This window comes from Symsagittifera roscoffensis, chromosome 6 (genome assembly GCF_963678635.1).
Source record: "Symsagittifera roscoffensis chromosome 6, txSymRosc1.1, whole genome shotgun sequence".
NCBI classification, from domain to species: domain Eukaryota; kingdom Metazoa; phylum Xenacoelomorpha; order Acoela; family Convolutidae; genus Symsagittifera; species Symsagittifera roscoffensis.
In genome coordinates, this window is record NC_087067.1 from 10,410,794 (window position 1) to 10,416,793 (window position 6,000).

At 36.3% G+C, this 6,000-nt stretch overlaps 1 protein-coding gene across 2 annotated transcripts in view; it reads right to left on the reverse strand.

Annotated features, from left to right (window-relative positions):
- Positions 1 to 5,532, reverse strand: part of LOC134848887 (protein CLEC16A-like) — a 244,273-nt gene extending 238,741 nt beyond the window's left edge. For both annotated transcript variants that reach the window (XM_063866408.1, XM_063866409.1), the window contains exon 1: positions 5,521 to 5,532. The gene's annotated coding sequence lies outside the window, so the exon portion shown is untranslated. The remainder of the gene's footprint in view (positions 1 to 5,520) is intronic.
- Between the last annotated feature and the right edge of the window lie 468 nt (positions 5,533 to 6,000).

Here is a 6,000-nt window from a genome sequence, read left to right on the forward strand (position 1 = left end):
AAAACGGCTGGACCATACTTCTAAATGAGTGTCGCGGGGAGGGTTCTCAAGCTTGAGGGACCGAAGGCTTGAAAAATTTCAATATCAAAATCACTAAGCGATCCTATTGGCTAAATGCGTTTCTCACAAAATCGAAGTCAGTATTAACAAAAAATGTATTATATCAGTGGAAAATAATCAAAAAATTTTACAAATTGCGGGTTACAACCGCAATACTATTCAGATAAACATCACAATTTATGATTTCAAGTTCATAAGATTTTTTCAGTCTTGAAAATTCATCTGTTTGTTATCTAATCGGTCAGTATTAAGACTAACAGCCTGATTTATTTTCTTACTTTGGGATTTTCGCGAATTACTTTTGAGATTTTGAATACTCAATTCTGATTGGCTGAAAGTGAGCTAAAACTAATTTCAAGCATGAGGGACGTCATCGAGTGTCGCTATCTTACGCAAAATGGAGCTCTTTCTCCTTCCTACCCCTCATCAGATCTTTCTGAGCCCTTAAACAAGTATCACCTCCTCAAGCAAAAGTGAGCTCTTTCTCATTTCTATCCTCCTCCCCCCACCTCGAACGAGCATCAATTTCATGATATAACGAGTGGTTTTACAAAATTAAGTGTGAAGACCAAAATGCTTACCATTGCTTAATTGCCCCGCGTGTCATTTTTCAGAACAATCGGCGGCTCTTTTCTACTTTCTCCCACGGGGCCTAGGAAATTAGGCGACAAGCAAATTAGACGAGCGTAAAGAAATTGAATTTACGGACAACCAGCATTTGCTCAGCCAAAAGCTTATTTAAGTCTGTAAACAATTTTCACGCAATTTGTACGCCAGTTATTGTCTAAATTCCGTAACTTTTGGATCGTCTAATTTCCTAGACCCCTTTCCCCACATTTCATATTTTTTAAATTTTCGTAGTTGTTTTCCGTGCTATAACGGCTAAATGCGTGATGTTAAAATAAAAGGTACAACAAACAAATCTGTTTGCAGTTATGGGCTTGTTCACCATGTAAAATTTCCTTGCCCTCTGACAATGCTGAAATAGTTTTTCAAACTTGAAAAACAAATGTGGGGAAGGGGAGTGGAAAACATCCTAATTGGTCAATGTGAAGAGTTATTTCCCAAAATTGAAAGCCCAAATGTGAAGCCCAAAATTGAAACTCTTCACTTCGATATATTTTGATTTTTTCCCCAAAATGATTAAGCTCTTTTCTGCAGCTTCAAAATTACCAGCTACAAATAAAACTTCCCAAAAAATCAGGCTAAATGAATTTCAACAATTTTGTCGACAATTTATCTTCTCCTGAGACATTATTCATTATTCTCCACCTCCCCCCACCCCCCCTAATATGACGAGAAGGGATGAATTTACGCGCGGAAGTAAGCACGGATTTAAAAGAAACGTTGGGGGCGATTTGTTGATTTGTTCTCGTTTTAACTCACCCTGCGGCTTTTTTCCAGTTTCCCACCCCCTTCGTAAAATTACAAGATAAAAATGTTCATAAAATTTTACACGGCATTTTGCATATAAGATATGTTGTAAAAATTTGTTTGCCTGTTCACGCTGACACGTTTTGATGCAGTTCATAACACTAAAGTCATTTTAAATAGACCTTCATTCATTGACCTGCATACATAGCTTCAAAAAAAGGGGAACTGGAAAAGAGTCCACACAGCAAACTCGAGAACCACAAAAATGTAGAAACACAGTATAAAGAAAATAGGTTTTTTCTAGACTGGGAAGAAAAAGAGCCGAAGGTGGCGGCTTTTCTCGAATTTTTTTTCTTTCAAATTCAAATGTGAATAGCTCATTTGGTGTGGTGAACAACTGTAAACAGATTTAATCTTCATTTTTCACATCGTGAACTCACGCATTTAGCCGCAATAACACGTAAAACAAACATAGAAATCAATTTGTTGAAAAGTGGGGAAAATGAAAAAGAGCCAAAGTGGCAAAAGAATGAATGATGTTTAAAAGCTTTGACTCTTTTCCAACTCCGCCCCCTATTATTTCAAAAAAAATTTCTTCATACAATACATTTTAACATCATGCATTTAGCTATTATGATACGTAAAACAATTATGAAAATGTAAAAATATGAAACGTTGTGAAAAAAATGGAAAAAAAAGCTTTTATTCATAGTGTTTAAAGCGTTAAAAGGAAAATGCATGCTTTTACGATGTAAATTATGATTAAAACATTTGTTACAATTTTTAGTTTGGTTTTTTTGTTCCGATTATCGAAGAATTTGAGGAGTATATATAGACGGGGAGTATTTTCTGTTCAGACCGATTTTAGAAAAGTTTACTGCAAATGGCTGTCAATCTGGAAACCTTGGGATTGCCAAGCGAGCATGCTTGCACTGGAATAAGTGCGGATGGCTCAAATAATACTTGGATAATTTGCTTCAATACGCAAATTATTTATGCGTAAAAAATTATCCGCATTCATAATCGTTCCAAATTTAATCGAGGCAAGCTAATTCATTCCTTTATTTCAAATCACAACTCAAAACTTAAATTTTGGTATTATCACCCTAAAATCTGTAGTTTGTCAAACTTTCATCTACCAAAAACTATTCGAGATCAGTTTTTGGGCAGTCGGAACAATCAAAGCTTTGCCCATGAACACTCTTGCTTAAAATATGACAATGTGAAAACGTTAAAAACGAACTTCAATTGGAGGAGAAGCAGGAAACAACCGGCGCTTTGTTGGAATTCGAGACTTCTCCAGTTTTTATTGGAACTAGAAAAAACTTGAACTAAAAACTAAATTATAGTATTTACTATTTTCATATTTAGAAAAAATGACGCCAAAAGCACTAAAAGCTGATTGACACAAACTGGATGCCATAAATTAATTTTAAAAGGGTACTCTGGTTGCCCGGATGGACAAAATTATAGGTTCTTTTTCCACCTCCCCCACCTCACAGAAGCATCTTTTTCGAAAAATGTTAGATAACAACAAATACAGGTATGCTATACAAATAGTTGTAGCAATTCGTAATTGCATTAGAAAACCGTAGAATACGCTTTCAGTTGATAAAAATACATTTCCAGTTCCAAAAAAAAAATTTTTTTTTCCTAGCTTGTTAATAATTTCAGTTTGGTGCTTCTCAGTTCACACTGTTTTTCTAAAAAAATACCCAAGTCTGCCAACGGGAAATTTGAAATTTCCAAGAATTTTTGTGCCTCTCAATTCAACGTGTTTTTGCATAGCTATACAGGATCTCAAATGGGCAGGTGGGAAAGTCCATCCAAAAAAATTGGTTGAGACTTAAACAGCCTCGATTTTGCAATCAAAGCGAGATTGCAACCAATAAGCTGACCAGACCTAGCAGACTGCAAAGTTTTTTCTCGTTAATTGATTTTTTAATATGAGTTGAAAAGTAGTGCCTCTCATTGCAGCCTTTTTGTAAGAAAATTTATTCAGGATTCCCATCAGAGAAGTGGATACTTTCAATCACAAGTTTTTTTTTGCTTTTTTTTCTTTATGAGAAACATTTTTGTTGAACTTGAAAATGTTTTAGAAAAAACTACTGGCTTTCCCGCATTTTAGATTTTTTTTACAACTACAATGAAAAAAGAAAAAATCAAATAACAGTTTGAAAATCAGTTTATTTCATCTAAATGGGCAATACGCTCGGGCAAATAGAAAACAACGGTTCAGCAAGAAGTTGGAGAGTTCTTAGAGGAGAACGACTGCCTGAATGCGAGTTCATTGAACACTACCATGGTGTTTTTGGAGTAAAGACTCCTCTTCAGTACTTTGAGCAATACTTCACTGATGACTTCATTAACGAAATGTGTTACAAAGCTGTTCATTATCGTGTGACAAAGGACCACAACGATGTGGCTGCTACTATTTACTTGGAAGAAAATTTGAGTGTGGACGAACAAATTATTGCTTACAAAGGTCGGAAGTCGTCTCTTAGACAATATAACCCTCGAAAACCCAAAAAATGGGGTTGGAAAGTTTTCGTTCTTTCTGGTCGGCTAGGGATTATCCATAAAATTGAATTTTATGGGGAGACCGTATCGACAGCTCTTGGCGGCGAGAATGTCAACAAGCCCGGACAAGTAGTACTACGCCTCGCCGAAAATATTCCATCAGGGAGAAACTTCAAACTTTTCTTCGACAACTGGTTCAACTCTCCAGGGTTGCAAATAGCACTTGCTTTGAGACAGATCTGGTCTATTGGCACTCTGATGGTGAACCGGGCACCAGGGTTGAAATTTGACCACATCGTGAAGCCTGCCAGAGGTTCGTATGTTACAAAAACGATGAAGATACAAGATGTACAGCTTTTTGCAACCCAGTGGTTTGACAACAAACCTGTTACTGTTCTGAGTACATTTTGCGCCGGCGAGCCGGAAGTTTCTCTTCGTAGGTACGACCGTGTTTCAAAAACTCACGTGGCCGTTCAAGCACCCCAATCCATATCCGTCTACAACAAACATATGGGCTATGTTGACGAAATTAACTCATATTTGGGTCGTTTCCGCGTAACAACACACTTTCGGACCAGAGCCTATCTCAAAATTTTTTTGAATTTCGTGAATATTATCGCAACAAACTGTTGGGCCCAGTACAGGCGAGATGCAGAGCGAGAAGGCGACGGTAAAAAAGACACGATGTCGTTGTACGTTTTCAAGAGTTTGTTGGCGGAGTCTTTGTGTAAAACCAAAGCATCACGACCGGGACGGCGCGCGAGTCTGGATGAAATTCCTATAAAAAGACCACGACCGGGGCCTAAATCTACACTTCCCATGGCTGATATTCGACTTGATAGAACAGGCCATTGGTCAATTGGCATTGGGAGCAGCATGCGGGGTGGAAACTGCAAGATGCCAGGCTGCAAGTCAAAGCCAGTCACAAAATGCGAAAAATGTGACGTTCATCTCTGTGTGGCAGCAAAAAACTGCTTCAAAGTTTTTCATACAGTCGAGAGGCTATGAAAAGTGTTCATAAGTCTCAGACTTCTTGGAAACAAATAAATGATGAAATCAGAAGTTTTTTCAAGAAAAGTTCGATTTCGTACTCAATCAATAGTTGTAGCTTCAATTTGCCGAAAAGTACGATTTCGTACCAGGTCAAAAAAACAGTACCCAAAAATTTTTTTACGTTTTTTAACTTCATTTTTGTGAAACCTAGACCAAATAACGCTGTGTTACGCAGATAAAGTGCTGAAAACAATAATGAGAAAATTGCCGTCCAGTTAGGGTTAAAAAAGTTCTGGTCAACGTCGATTGTAAGTAGCTGTGAATAAAGATAGAATTTGGGAAATTAGTAGTATAAATAATTAGTACAAAAGTAAGCTACATATTTAATTACCAATATTTGATTAAATTACAGCAGAAAAATTAATGATATATTTTTATAATATTTCCGCTAGTCATTTTGATTGCTTTTTACGTGCAGCTCCATTTCATATTTCGCAGTTACAGCGATTGAAATATCACTCGCTCATGCTTTGATCACACCTGAAACACAAATGTTATCATTACTTCAACTTTTATTTAATAAGTACAAATATACGGAGTGCGGCCAGTATTTAGACAGCCGCGTATTCATACTGGTCAGTATTTAGACAAATACTGTTTCAACCAATCAGAATCGAGAAAAAACATAAATAATCCAAAATAAATAATAATTATTTATTAATTTCTTCTTTGTCTCGATTCTGATTGGTTGAAACAGTATTTGTCTAAATACTGACCAGTATGAATACGCGGCTGTCTAAATACTGACATGTAACCAAATATACAAAGCCTTTATCTCTTTTTTTTGCAATAAACTTCTTAATTTTCTACTAATTCAGGATTTTAGCAGATTACTTATATAGGAGTTTTAACTATTGGGAACACCAGATTTTGAAGGAAAACCAGAAACTAGGAAACTCCGTCGGTTCCAATTTGAAATCAAAATAGTGATCCAACATATTCATGGATTTAACCACACAATATGAGCCACGCAAATATAACTTTGATCACAAT